This window comes from Budorcas taxicolor, chromosome 12 (assembly GCF_023091745.1).
Source record: "Budorcas taxicolor isolate Tak-1 chromosome 12, Takin1.1, whole genome shotgun sequence".
NCBI lineage: Eukaryota > Metazoa > Chordata > Mammalia > Artiodactyla > Bovidae > Budorcas > Budorcas taxicolor.
The window spans coordinates 75,057,737-75,072,862 of record NC_068921.1 but is presented as its reverse complement, the minus strand read 5'-3'; positions in this window follow the sequence as shown (position 1 = coordinate 75,072,862).

The following is a 15,126-nucleotide window of genomic DNA, read 5'->3' as shown; positions in this document are numbered from 1 at the left end:
CTCTTGATGCACACAGGAGGAAAACAGCAGCTGGTGATGGTTACATAACCTAAATTGCTCCAAGTTCTTCCAAGTACATTGTTTTGTGAACAAGACTCACCCTGTTCTCAGGTCCTGTGGCTATAACAGTTTAGAAGGTTTTTTTTTTTTTTTTTCATAATGATCAAGAACAGCAACTAAAATTATTATTAAACTGTAGTGTGCTTAAGGATATAAATTTTGCACCTTCTCTCTAGAAAGAGCTGTCAACAGCAAAACTTTCATTTCACCCATTTATTCCCAAGAGAGAACAAATATTTGCGCTACAACCAAGGGAATCCAAGAATAGCAAAGAGCCTGATAACAATCTCTGGGATACACAGGAGGCATGGGATACATTGACCCTGACATGGGCATTTCTCTATTTATAGCTGTCCCTGGCAAAGGGTCTTATCACAGTATCAATACCTCTACTTTTACATTATTTTGCAGTGTAATACTAGAGAGCACTTTCAAATGTATGATAATATTTCCTCTCTCAGCACCCATGTTGAGATGGGTGGAAGAGGAATTATCTTTCTTGGCAATTGAGGAAATACAGTCTCATAAGAAATGAATTGTCAGAACTTCCCTCACGGTCCAGTGGCTAATACTCCTCGCTTCCAATACAGGGGGCCTGGAGTTCAGTCTCTGGTTAGGGAACTAGATCCCACATGTCACAACTAAGACCTGGCACAGCCAGATAAATAAATATTAAAAAAATAAATAAATTGTCTAAAGTCATTTGGGCAATCAAAGGTAGAGACAAGCCTCATGTATTCTGAGCTGAGGTTCAGTCATCTCATTTTTTTTATGAACTGTGAATTGTGTCCTTTGTGAAAAAGCTGGCTTAACTCTCAACATTCAAAACACTAAGATCAGGGCTTCCTTGGTGGTCTAGTGGTTAAGAATCCACCTTGCCATGCAAGGGACACTGGTTCGATCCCTCGTCTGGGAAGATCCCACATGCTGCCAGGCAGCTGAGTCCAGGTGCCACAACTAATGAGCCTGCACTCTAGAGCCCATGAGCTGCCACTGCTGAAGTCTGTGTGCCCTAGAGACCATGCTCCAAAACAAGAGAAGCCACGACAATGAGCAGCCCGAGCACCGTAACTACAGAGTGGCCCCCACTTGCCATAACTAGAGAGAGCCCGCAAGCAGCAACAAAGACCCAGCACAGCCAAGAAAAGAAAAAAATCTAAGATCATGGCTCTGGTTCCATTACTTCATGGCAAATAAATGGGGACAAAATGGAAACAGTGAGAGACTTTATTTTCTTGGGCTCCAAAATCACTGTGGACAGTGACTGCAGCCTTGAAATTAAAAGATGCTTACTCCTTGGAAGAAAAGCTATGACCAACCTAGACAGCATATTAAAAAGCAGCGACATCACTTTGCCTTTGAAGGTCTCTATAGTCAAGCTATGGTTTTTCCAGTAGTCATGTACGGATGTGAGAGTTGGACCATAAAGAAAGCTGAGCACTGAAGAATTAATGCTTTTGAACTGTGGTGTTGGAGAAGATTCTTGAGAGTCCCTTGGACAGCAAGGAGATCAAACCAGTCAATCCTAAAGGAAATCAACCCGGAATATTCATTGGAAGGATTGATGCTGAAGCTGAAGCTCCAATATTTTGGCCCCCTGATGCGAAGAGCTGACTCATTAGAAAAGACCCTGATACTGGGAAAGCTTGAAGGCAGGAGGAGAAGGGGACGACAGAGGATGAGATGGTTGGATGGCACCTTCAACTCAATGGACATGAGTGTGAGATGGTTAAGGACAGGGAAGCCTGGCATGCTGCAGTCCGTGGGATCACAAAGAGTTGGACACAACTGAGTGACTGAACACCAACAAGATGTAGAAGAATGTATAGAACTTACATGTGCAAGTTAAAGAATAATGATGAAATGAATGTTCTATAGCCACCACTCAGGTTAAGTTCAGTCAGTTCAGTTGCTCAGTTGTTTCCGACTCTTTGTGACCCCATGAATCGCAGCACGCCAGGCCTCCCTGTCCATCACCAACTCCCGGAGTTCACTCAGATTCACATCCATCGAGTCCGTGATGCCATCCAGCCATCTCATCCTCTATCGTCCCCTTTCCTCCTGCCCCCAATCCCTCCCAGCATCAGAGTCTTTTCCAATAAGTCAACTTTTCGCATGAGGTGGCCAAAGTACTAGAGTTTCAGCTTTAACATCATTCCTTCCAATGAATATTCAGGGTTGATTTCCTTTAGGATTGACTGGCTTGATCTCCTTGCAGTCCAAGGGACTCTCAAGAATCTTCTCCAACACCACAGTTCAAAAGCATTAATTCTTCAGTGCTCAGCTTTCTTCACAGTCCAACTCTCACATCCATACATGACCACTGGAAAAACCATAGCCTTGACTAAATGGACCTTTGTTGGCAAAGTAATGTCTCTGCTTTTCAATGTGCTATCTAGGTTGGTCATAACTTTCCTTCCAAGGAGTAAGCGTCTTTTAATTTCATGGCTGCAATCACCATCTGCAGTGATTTTGGAGCCCAAAATGATAAAGTCTGACACTGTTTCCACTGTTTCCCCATCTATTTCCCATGAAGTGATGGGACCAGATGACATGATCTTCATTTTCTGAATGTGGAGCTTTAAGCCAACTTTTTCACTCTCCTCTTTCACTTTCATCAAGAGGATTTTTAGTTTCTCTTCACTTTCTGCCATTAAGGGTGGTGTCATCTGCATATCTGAGGTTATTGATATTTCTCCCGGCAATCTTGATTCCAGCTTGTGCTTCTTCCAGCCCAGTGTTTCTCATGATGTACTCTGCATATAAGTTAAATAAGCAGAGTGACAATGTACAGCCTTGATGTACTCCTTTTCCTATTTGGAACCAGTCTGTTGTTCCATGTCCAGTTCTAACTGCTGCTTCCTGACCTGCATACAGGTTTCTCAAGAGGAAGGTCAGGTGGTCTGGTATTCCTATCTCTTGAAGAATTTTCCACAGTTTATTGTGATGCACAGTCAAAGGCTTTGGCATAGCCAATAAAGCAGAAATAGATGTTTTTCTGGAACATCTAACTCAGGTTAAGAGATGGAACATTTCTAGTCCCAGGCCTTAGACACCCCACTGACCCCTCCCCACTATCCTATTCGCTCTTCCCTGAGTACGTTGCCCTCCTTCCCCCAGAAAGTAAGTCAAACTGTGGCTTTCATGTAATGATCTTGCTTTTCTTCAGAGTTTATCATGCAAGTGTGTATCCCTAGTGACACATGGTTTGAAAACCTGAGTAGAGAGCACACCTGGCTGGGTAAGGAAGGGGGTGATACACCATAGACAGGGGAAGGCTCTGAGCTCCCACTGGCTATTTACTTTACATATGGTGATACGTGTGTTTCAGTGCTATTCCCACATATTATCCCACCTCACCTTCCCCATTGTGTCCGAAATGTCTGTGTCTCCTTCACTGCCCTGCAAGGAGGATTGTTGTGTCCGACTCTGTGCGACCCCATTGACAGCAGCCCACCAGGCTCCCCCATCCCTGGGATTCTCCAGGCAAGAATCCTGGAGTGGGTTGCTATTTCCTTCTCCAAGTAGGATTGTCAGTGCTATCTTTCTAGATTCCATATCTGTGCAGTAATATACGATATTTGTCTTTCTCTTTCTGGCTTACTTCACTCTGTATAGTAGGTTGTAGGTTCATCTACCTCACTAGAACTGACTCAGTTGTATTCCTTTTTATAGCTGAGTAATATGTCATTCTATCTGTGTAGCACAACTTCCTTATACATTCATCTGTCAATGGACATCTAAGTTGGTTCCATGCCCTAGTTATTGTAAAGTGTTCAGGCAACAGTTTTTAAAGGGAGCCCCTGCATTCTAGAAATGCATATACTTCAGTTCTAGTTATTTTCTTGCATTATTTCATTGATGATTTCCTCCCCACTCATTTTCTTTACTCTCTCTTTCTGAAATGTACTTTATTTAAGGTTCAGCTTCTACACTTGTCTTCTGATTTTCCCTGCTTTTCTTTTTTATTTTCTATGCTATTATCTTTCCAGGAGATTTCCTCAATTTTATCTTCCACCACTTCTGATTTTTAAATTTGTGCTATTGTGTTTTTTAATTTTGAGAAGCCATTTCTTTTTTGTTTCTTGAATATTTACTTGTTTGTTTAAAAATAGCACTCTGTCTTTATTTCATGGCTGCAAACCTTCTCTTCTGTCTCGGAGGGATTTAAAGCTATTTTAAAATTCTTTTTTTCTCTCTGAATAGTATCTAAGGGTCTCATAGTTAGGAATTTTTAGAATAGGGATTCAAACTTGAGCAGTCTGTCATCAAGGCCTGATCTCTTGATTACTATCCTAAAAATACCTTCATTTTAATAAACACTGGATTCTGGTCAGACTAAGAAGGCAGATTAAACACAAACATCAAATATTTTCCCTTCAGCAATTCCACTAAAACTAAACAAAAAGATTTTTAAAAAGACCAACTTACAAGGACAGGGGAAGAGCATGTGATAACAACAACAAAATGTTAGAATCTGAAGTTTTGTGATAAATTAATGAGATAATTTATGTAAAAGGCTTAGCACACTGCCTGGCAACCAGCAAGTGTATCATAAATGTTAGATATTACTAATATGACATAATACTGCTTTTTAAAAAACACTTTCCCCCCAGAATATTCTAAATGTGTTGTGTGTGATTTAAGAGCCTCCTTGTACTTAACCAGGCTCTTATTTCCAAATGTGAGTGTTAAAGGAGGAAAAAATAACTTTATCATGCTATTGGCATAGTAATATACTTTTTTGGATTGAATTCATTTTTATTCTATGGGAAAATATCTGATGTATAATGTATAGAGGAAAGTAATACATCATTGAAAACATGAATATATGTACTTTAATGGTGAACAGTATATTAGAACTTTACCTATCTTATTTCAGCTGAGGCTCCATAGTCAATAGGACACTAATATGAAAAGGCACATGAATTATTCTGTGAAAGTATAATCTCTGTATCATGACAAAAGTAAATAAAATCAACAAATCTTTATTGAACATTGACAATATATATATTTTTAAGTGCAAGTTGCTGATTTGGGAGAGAATCTTGGGAAACTTCTTCAAGACACTTATTAGAAGAGATAGATATTTACTAGTTAATTATAAATGAACACAGATTTAAGTAATGATTTTAACAAAAGTACAAACAAAATGCTACTTAGGAGTTTGGCAAAAGGAATAATTAGTGCTGACAAAGGGGACTGATACAGTCCGAAGAAAACAATGCTGTCCCGAAGGGACTGATGAAGGATTCGCTGGAAGGGGAGCATTGACCTTGATTTTGAGGTTGGACCAAGGTCCCCTCTGGTTGAAAGAAGTGCAGAGCACATCCCTGAAATAAGCACATGTCAGTCCCAGATCCTTTCACCATGTTGTCCATCCTCACCTCTTAAAACAGCCCAGACAGTGTCACACAATTTAAATGTTAAATATTCTTATGCAAGTTCATGGGTTGATTTTCCTGAGTAGATAGTGATCTTGTTTGAAACAGATATCACATCATATGATTCTTCTGTAGTTTCCTCCCCAAACTAATCTCACAGTGCTGGTGCAGAGCTAATTCTCTATAAATACTGGTTGATCAATACAGGGACTTTTTTCTGCTTAGACAATATATTTTAAGATAGAAAAACTTGCAGGGCAGTAGGAAAGCAGTACCTGCAGAAAATATTAGGATGCTAGAATTCCAATCATTTCAAAAATATTTTTGAATGTATGTAGGTATATGTTTACAGTTATAGGTATACCTTAGCTATAAACATATACCTACATTTTTGGTGGATAGGTCTAGAGATTAATCACAACCTTCCCCACCCCCCCACCCCCCGCAAACTAGCTTAGGGTCTTAAAAAGGAATTTATTCATACTGACAGCCATTGTGATGTAGGAGATAGACAGGCTCCAGGTTAGACATTTACAACTGGCCTCCTGTTTACATTTCACCGGGCATGAAGAAGTGGGCTTCAGGCTGGATACTTAACAACTGTTAGCATTTTCTGAGACATGAGTTAGGTGGGCTCCAGTAAAGGCATTTACAATCAGCCTGCTGTTTGCCTTCCGAAATGGAAGAACCAACAGAGATAGGGTAAATAGCCAGTATTTATCTCTTGTAAACACTGTAAGGCAATAGTCATGGGAAAGACAAAGAGGGGCAAAACCTTGTTTGAGTAAAGGATTAAGGGATCTCTACTCCCTGCCCCTTTTAGGACAAGGGAGACACTACACACGTGCAGAAAGGCTCTTTGTGGGTCAGAATCAGGCCATAATGAGTCTTGTACCTCCCAGAAGCCTTCCCTTCAAGATCCATCTTGGCTGAGGGGAGCATGCACACCCAGGGGAGTGTCCCAGTGTCGGTTAGGTGTGGAAAAAGGAACCAGAGTGTGGGCTGAAGGTAGGCAAAGGCCCAGAAGAACTGACTTACGCAGAGAACTTAACTGCCTGTGTACTATGCTCCTCCTCGCTAAGGGGGGCACCCCAGCCTTTCTCTCCAGGTCTGAATCTCTGCCTTTCTTCCGTCTTGATTAAACAAACCATTTCTCTCTGTGCTCTCCCACTTGTTGCTGTGCTGTGTCTCTAGTGATAAACTTTGTACCTGCATTTACGGTTTCTGCTTCTGGGATAGATGCATTTTCCACTGGGGGCAAAGATCCAGAGAAAAGTAGCTTCTAGCCTCTAACCTCTGCTGGTCTGGTGGCTAAAATTCCTGGATCCCATCCAGGCTGCCCAGGTTCAGTTCCTGGGTGGGGAATGAAGATCTCAAGTCACATCACTGCTCACGGCTGCCTTGCTGAGAACAATTGCCAAAAAAAAAAAAAAAAAAATAAACCCACACACATTAAAAAGTGCTTTTACCCTGCTGAAAGGGCTCTTGCTAAAATATTTAGAGCTTAGTTGTTCTAGGAAAGAACACTGGTAGAGCTAGGCTGGAAGATTCCCTCGGGGAGGGCATGGCAACCCACTCCAGTGTTCTTGCCTGGAGGATCCCATGGACAGAGGAGCCTGGCAGGCTGCAGTCCATAGTGCCACACAGAGTTGGACATGACTGAAGCAACTTGGCACATGAGCACTCAGAGCTAGGTCATGTTGGACTTGGTTCTAGGATTCCAAAGACAGAAGGACATAATATTTGTTGCTGCTTGAGTGGCATGCCTTTCAGAAGTCTTTTGTGCAACTGACTGGGCTCTTAGAATCATTGAAGCCATCTTCGGACTGCCGTAGGATCTTCTTGCCCTCAGAATTGAGCTTCTCTTTTGAGAAATGGAGTATTTCCTGCCATATCAATAAACAAGGATGTCACAGCCACCAGCCATTCCGGCCCTCCAAATGTGAATTTCTGAGAAGCCTGGCGTGCTGCAATCCATGGGGTCACAAAGAGTTGGACACGACTGAGCGACTGAACTGAACTGAACTGAAGGGCATCCAGGAAAAACAACGCCTGCTATCTGGCAGCCATCAAGCACAACCTCTCTGACAGTGAGCACCGAGGAGCTGGGGTGTGGGGGAATCTGAAAAAATGCAGGATTCTGGCCCCAGATAATTGAGATGCATGTGAAAGGAAAAGTTTCAAAAAGCCCAGAACTTTTATCCTCCCATACACAGAAAAGCCCTCAGTTCCTTTAACTCGAGATATCTGCTTTTCCTTAATTAACAATAATAGTTTGATGTTCAGACTACCTGCTCCTTTTTGCAAACTTCTATGTAACCCGTCTCCTCCCCCGCCCTCCCCACCTCCTCGGAACACTTCTCTCAGTGTCACTTGAGATACTGCCTTCCAGGCTTGAAGTCATAAAAATTCCCATCAAATACAACCGAACTCTCAATTTTTAGGCTGTGACTGTTTTTTAAGTCAACAGTCTAATAGAACAAACTTTCTATTTATTAATTTTCTGCTTTAGAGTTCTGAGTTTGCATCCACTGATTAAGCCATTTTACAGTATCTGAAGGATGCTATTTGTCACGACTTCCGCTGATCACCATTCTGTGCAGTGCAGCCAGTTTTCTTATGCTATGAACTTATTCTATCAAATCCGTCACACACAGAGCTCTCATTTCTGCAAGATTTCAGTGTGGATGAGAAGATCCTCAAAGATGCACTTCTATACTTGAAAAAATGTTGAAGAAACTGGTATGGGTCTGAAAGCCCTTGGAGGAAAACAGATTTCAGGGTGATAATGTGAGACCTCATAAAGTAAAAATCCTGGCAGACCAATTCCATTTTTTCAAGGACATCATGGGAAGCCAAATCAATAGAGAGGAAGCCAAGGATGTAATCTGCTTTGACTTTACAAAGATCTTAGGTCTGTGCTTACTAGAACACTCATCAAGAAATGGAAAATAAGCTGCTTCAGGGTCACACAAGGTTGGGCAGAGCCAAGATGAAGAGACAGCTCCTTTACTGGGATCTGGCTTTATTTCTGCCTGATGCTGGCTTCACCTCCATAACAGTGTGGGAGGTGAAGGAAATGGATTGAGACACATGTGTTGGGCTGTGATGCCCAGGGTATCTTATTCCCGTAGGGAATAGGAGGGAAATAGGATATAATGATAATACCTAGTGTTTGTGAAGTACCCTCGAGATTTGCAAAGCATAGTTCATGAAAAATTGCTGTAGGAGTGTGTGTGTGTGTGTGTGTGTCAGTGTGTATGTGGTGGGGTTGGTGGCAGTGTAAGAGAGAGAGGCAGGGAGACCAGAAGCAGAGAAAGACCAGAATTCCCTTTGAATGAATTACCTTTCAATATTATAACTTGAATGGGCAAGTTTTCTGTGTCCAGAAATGCCCTGTGTTCAGAGTACTGGATTAAGCAGGGAAGTTCAAGCATTATCCTTGTCTGAAGGATAGGAACTGAAATTTTTTGTAGGGAATTTTTTTTCCTGCATAGATGTTTTACTTGCACCAGATTCAGCTGAAATGAACTGAAAAACTTAACTGTTGCTATTCACGTAGATGCTCCAACCAAGAGCATCCACGTTGTCCAGGTGTTAGCCTCCGTGGTACTTGTAACTTTGTGTGTGTGTTGGTTACCTATTTTGGATAATAAGCCCGTTAAAGATGAGGGCAACATTTTTCCCTCCTGATTTTGTGTTCCCAGTGGTTACCACTGTGGTATCTAATGTAGGCTTTGGGGAGGGAAGACAAAAGTCAGGCAGAGGGGTAATGTGCTGAATTCAAGAACCTAATGTGGGCAGCTGGTTCCAGATGGATGGGGTGGAAGAGGCGAAAATCAGAGAAGATGGGAATGAGAGCAATGAGAGTGAGACCCCAGTCTCCCCAAACCATTCAGAGATCAGGCGTGGGAGGGATCAATAAAGAGGCCAAGCCAGGAAGTCAGGATTTAACAGGTCCCTGTTTCTGCCAAGTACCTTGGACACGTTCTGGGGGCCTCCTGGCCAACAAGAGAGTCACTGGGAATTTGGTATTTGATAATCCCAAGTGGTCCAACACCATCTCTAAAATTATCATCTGTCTCCCTTTCCCTGGCTTCCTTATCTCTTGTAAAATTCTCGTAAAAACAAAATTGAGTGATGTGAGTAGTCAGGGCTGCATTCTTTTGTGTTGGTCTTACTTCCTCTAAAATCATGACGTTTCTTCTTTTATGTTCTTTATAGTTCTTTCTTACGGTGTCTTACAGCTAGTGAGTTCTTCAGAGAAGCTCTCTGTGTCCGCGAGGGGACTGCTGTGGAGACCATCCTAATCCCTGGTTCTTTTCAGGTCAAGTAGCATCTCTAGGGCAACTGCATTTGGATGTCATCCCCTAAAGTGCATTTTCATTTCCCTTTCTTCCCCAAGGTTGCCCTTTTGTTTGGAGCTGGGGGCTCCTTTCCTGGCAGAAACGAGTTCCAGCGATGTTGGTAAGCTTCATCCTGGGAATTGGGTCTAAAATAGATGTTGGGCAAAGGATGCTGAAGTAACTATCAGGGCCAGAAGGTGAAGTCAAGCTGAAAGTGAAAGGGTGGAGGAAGAAGAAACTGAGCAAAGAAATGCAAAAAGTTGTGTAACCCAGAGGGTCAGTGGAAAGTGTTCTAGACTGTTCCAGGGATGTGGTCACCATGCCTATGGCTAGCTTTCCTTCTGTTCACATTTGAGTATAAGTGTATGTATCTAAGGAGGTCAGAGCAGGGATGAAGCATCCATTTCTCAGGAGGAGACTGGGAGAGAGAGAGAGAGAGAGAGAGAGACTTCCCTTTGACAGATGCTGCCCAACATGCAGACAGAGAATGGTTCCCAACTAAGCCCCTTCTGTTCTTGGGAGAGAAGAAACTAGTATGACTTTGCAAAATCTCAGCTTCTATTTTGATTCCTGCCCAAAGGTAGCCATCTGACCTGTTTGTACAGAGAAAAATGAGTATTTCAGAACAGGAAGCATCATTGTGTGTACCGAGGGGAGTGATGGAACCCTGAAGTGCTTGACGTAATGCAGTGTGTTGTTTTCAGGAAGAATTCAATTTGCTGTGTATTGATGTCACAACAAAATATATGCCTGTCACTGAGGACTCTCTGACTTTTTGTCCATGAAGATGGAGAGAATGCTCTGGAAGAGAAGGGAAGAGCTTTGTACTGACATTGCCTAGCAACCAAAACTTCATCCCTCCCCACCTCAATTTGTTGTTTTAAAAAATTCTACATCGTGTTGAATTAATCTGGGTCTGAGACATAGGATTCCTGTTTCTGTTTAATGGCTGCTGTACACACACAAAAAGGTGGAAACACTTCTTTTGGGGCATTTAATTTATTTGCTGGGCTACAGGGTCTAGGGGCAGTTGTCATCAACTTGGAAAATATGTGCAAATTGGGCATAAAGGACCCATTGTGGATAATCTTGGTTATCTGTACCCCCAGATACATCTTCTCTGGTCCCATGTGAAGGCTGAGCACCGAGGCTTCTGTCCTTCTGGACTGCACCTTCTCTGGTTCTGGACTGTGATCCGTGGGTGCCACGTCTGTACTGGCCCATCCGTAGTCCGTCTGTTTCCAGCTGACTGGGCTATTTTCTGAATGACTTGGTGTGGTGGTGCCCACACTGATGCTCCTGTGATAATAGAGTATGGTCCTGAACTGACAATTCAGAAGACTTAGAGTCCAGTCTTAGCTCTGCTATTCACTTGCTGAACAGACTTGAGTGAGTTGCTTGGTACCTCAGTGAAGCTGGATAAACAAGCTGCAGGAACAAACAAATCCCTGTGACTTTACATCACAAAAGTTGTTTTTTTGCTTATGAGAAGTCTGATGAGCCCTAGGCAACTCTCTAGGGCAGTATTTTTTCAGGGATAACTCAGAGATGCAGGCGGCTTTTTATTTGGAGGCTCTACCATTAATATGGGGGCCACCAAGTGGGAAAAGAGATGCAGGGGGCGTATTAGCTCTTCACTAATTTAGCCAGAAAGTGTAGTCATGTATGGATGTGAGAGTTGGGCTATAAAGAAAGCTGAGCGCCGAAGAATTGATGCTTTTGAACTGTGGTGTTGGAGAAGACCCTTGAGAGTCTCTTGGACCTCAAGGAGATCCAGCCAGTCCATCCTAAAGGAAATCAGTCCTGAATATTCATTGGAAGGACTGATACTGAAGCTGAAGCTCCAATTCTTTGGCCACCTGATGCGAAGAGCTGACTCATTGGAAAAGACCCTGATGCTGGGAAAGATTAAAGGCAGGAGGAGAAGGGGACGACAGAGGATGAGATGGTTGGATGGCATCACTGACTTGATGGTCATGTGTTTGAGCCAGCTCCAGGAGTTGGTGATGGACCTGGAGGCCTGGCGTGCTGCAGTCCATGGGGTCTCAAAGAGTCGGATACGACTGAGTGACTGAACTGAACTGAACTGAACTGACATGTCACTTCTGCTCATGGTTCGTGGGCCAGAACTGAGGACATGGCCGTAGTCTAGCTTCAGGAGACACAGGGGAAATAGAAAAGAACTTCTGAAATATTTGGTGAGCAGAAACTCTCTTCTACTCTTGGCCCCTTTGAGCTACCTCATCTACAAAATGATAGGATTAAACTGGATAATTCTTCAGGGCCCTTTTATAACTGTAAATATCTAAAAGGCTATGACTAACCACATGGCCATGATTTCAGATTAAGTATTCAAACTTGTCCTTGAAGTATAGTTCAACTTTTAAAGGAAGTAGATTAGCATTATCTCCACTCACTCAATTTATTGTCCTAAATTGAATAGTCTCACTCCTTTTACTAGAAAAACAATTCCTTATTGTTAGAGAGAAAAATAGACAAATTAGAAAGAAGTATTTCTCTGAGCTAAACTTCTTTCAAAACAAATTCTTCAGTTGGAAGAATTTAAGAAAATTGTTATCATTTATTGTCCCAACTACTTCTCACGCAGATGATGAAAAAGATCTACCGTATGTACAAACAACTCATTTTTCACCAAGAAAAACATTTATTTGACTTCCTATATTAAAGGGTTAGAAAGTTATTTCTAAATTAGTGCTGAATTCTCAGGAAGTAAGCAATTTTAAATGAAGGACAGACATGAGAGAAGGAAAGTTCAAGCTTGCTTCTTTTTTTTTCCCAAGATACACCCATGAAAATGTACAAATAAAGACTTGAAATTCCACCCTCGTTCTCTGATAAGTGAGATTTCTGGCAGCTTGGTAAAGGACTGTGAGCATCTATTCTTTGATGATAGCCAATCACCTGCCTTGGTATGAAAGTGAAAAGTGAAAGTGAAAGTCGCTCAGCTGTGTCCGACTCTTTGCGACCCCGTGGACTATACAGTCCATAGAATTCTCCAGGCCAGAATACTGGAGTGGGTAGCCTTTCCCTTCTCCAGGGCATCTTCTCAGCCCAGGGATCGAACCCAGGTCTCCCACATTGCAGGCAGATTCTTTACCAGCTTAGCCACAAGGGAAGTGGCCAGTCATATCAGTCTAATATATGAGCCAATATTCTTTAGGTCATTCAGATCTATGCAACATCTGTAGTCTTTTTTTGTTCTATGGGGAGACAGAAAAATTTCTGAAATTCCTCTTTTGGAGAATCATTTATTTAATGAGGACAACCAAACCAATTAACTTCTAGACCTGTTCTTTCATTTTGGATGTTTAGCAGAGTTGGCTTTGATTAAACATATTATCTGTAGTTTTGAAAATTCCACAAATTCCCTGTTACTCTGGAATGGGGCGTTTCTCATTGTTGGTTCCCGTGACTGGTGGTTTTAAAACATTCTTCAGTTGCTCAGTCGTCTCCGACTCTTCACAGTTTTAAATCATGGATGAAAGTTATTTGACTCTCTTCCTCTTAAGAGGCAGGGTGTGTGCTTTCCTCTCTTGAATCTGGGCTGACTATTGTTGCTTTGGTCAATAGACTATGGCAAAATGATGGAGTGCGCTTCTGAAGTTTGATCATGAAAGGCCATGCTGTTTGCCCTTGCTCATGGGAATACATGGTCTTGGAGCCCTGAGCTCCCCTGTAAGAAGTCTATCAGGTCAGAGGCCACCATGCTGTAAGGGCACCCAGGCCACGTGGAAAGGCCATGTACAGAGCATCTGACCAGCTATCCCAGTTTAGTTCAGTCTTTGAATCACATCCGGGGGGCTTCCTTGGTGGCTCAGATGGTAAAGAATATGCCTGCAATGCAGGAGTCCTGGGTTTGATCCCTGGGTCAGGAAGATCCTCTGGAGAAGGGAATGGGTATCCACTCTAGTATTCTTGCCTGGAGAATCCCATGGACAGAGGAGCCTGATGGGCTACAGTCCATGGGATTGCAAAGAGTTGGACACAACTGAGCAACTAACATGTCAGCCCAGATACTGGACACGTGAATGAAGAAGCCTTCAAATCTGGCATGCCTGGTCTTTCAAACCTTCCACATAGAGGCTCCACACTTCGTGCAGCGGGTGCAAACATCCCCAATTTGCCCTGTCTGAATTCCCGCCCCACAGAATCTATGGGTATAATCAAACAGTGGTTGCCAGTTCAATTGCCATCCCCTCTGGCATAGAATTTGGAGTATGCATTATCATGCTTTTTGTCCATTTATAAATGGAAAATCTTAACATATTTAGCAGCAAAATCCATACATTTAAGTGGGCATTTCCCTCAACAAGGCCACATTCAAAAATAATGTCATTTGACTTGATGTCTGGCTCCTCTGCTTCATGAAATTCTCATACTTGGAGGCATGGGTTGGATCTTTTCATCTCTGTATGCCCAGAGTCTGGTACTTATGAAGCATTTAGCACATGTTAATTGAACGGGAAAGACAGATATTGACACCAACATTGACTGATGCCGTAAGTTGCTAACAGATTTTGATATTAACCAGAATGCCCAAGCATTTGAATTATGAGTTTCAAGAATCTCTTCCAGTCATTTGATACCAGGGGGTTGGCAAACCATGGCCCCTGGGCTTGCATCCACCCCAGTGCCTATTTTTATAAACAAAGTCTTATTAGAACACAGCCCTGCCCATTCATGTAAGTATTGCCCATAACTGTTTTTGTGCTAGAGTGGCAGAGTTAAGAAGCTGTGACAGAGAACAGACAGCCTACAAAGCCCGAAATATTTAGTATCGGGCCCTTTCCTGAAAAACCTTGCCAGACCCTGAGTTAGACACCCTGCATGTTAACCCTGTAGCTTGTAGAAGCACAGAGAGTTAGTGCAGATTCCGGCAGTGGTTCTCAAACTTGAGTGAGTGTGAGAATCACCTGGAAGGCTTTTGAAAGCACCGAGTGCCTGGTCTCGCCCCTCCATTGTCTGATTCTGTAGGTCCAGGGTTGGATCTGAAGAATTGCATCTAAATGAGTTCCCAGGTGGCGTTGAAGCTGCTTGTCTGGGACCATACTTATAGGAGTCATGTGTGTGTGCATGTTAGGTCGCTTCAGTCGTGTCCAGCTCTTTGCGACCCCATAGACTGTAGCTTGCCAGGGTTCTCTGTCCATGGGATTCTCCAGCAAGAATACTGGAGTGAGTTGCCATGCCCTCCTCCAGGGCATGGCGGGAGGGTTCATCCCCTCCATCTTTGAACCCATGTCTCTTAACGTCTCCTGCAATGGCGGTGTGTTCTTTATCGCTAGTGCCACTTGGGATGCCCACTGGAGTCAGAAATC